This window comes from Orycteropus afer, unplaced genomic scaffold (genome assembly GCF_000298275.1).
Source record: "Orycteropus afer afer isolate SDZICR_OR568_19922 unplaced genomic scaffold, OryAfe1.0 scaffold01176, whole genome shotgun sequence".
Classification (NCBI taxonomy): Eukaryota; Metazoa; Chordata; class Mammalia; order Tubulidentata; family Orycteropodidae; genus Orycteropus; species Orycteropus afer.
This window is the reverse complement of record NW_006922763.1, coordinates 218175-218760: the sequence shown is the minus strand read 5'-3', so window position 1 is coordinate 218760 and position 586 is coordinate 218175.

Here is a 586-nt window from a genome sequence, read left to right as displayed (position 1 = left end):
TAATTCTTGTTAAGTTCTTTAATTAATTCTCATTAAATTCTTTCATTTGTATGAATTATATTAGTAGTATGTTAGCCATAGATAATTTTAAGTCTTAACATCTGCAGATCGTTCTCACTTTGAGGATGCCACGAAGGTGCCTGCAAGATACCACAGGCCTGATTTTTTCACCAAAAGGCACCCATCCAAAGGACTATGCCAGATATTTAAACACAGATGTCTAAATGGCAGTGTTTATACCACTGGACTGAGTCAGAATTTCCAGAACTCTTGTGAAGAAGCTGAGGGGTTCACCCCTATTGATGCAGGACAAACACAACAGAAAATTACAGGACTTAGTACACTAAAAGATCATTACAGGTTTCATGTGTGAGATGTTACTGATATTTTAATGTACTGTTTTCTGAATATAAGAAACCATTTCCTCTTTTGTACTAAACTATATATAACTTATAATAACCTAATAGACTATGTTTATGTACACAAAGATGAAATATTTATCATTTTTCTCTCCCTAATCCCTCCAGCTCTGGTGGTACAGTGGTTCAAGCATTTAGTTGCTAACCAAAAGGTTGGAGGTTCAAAC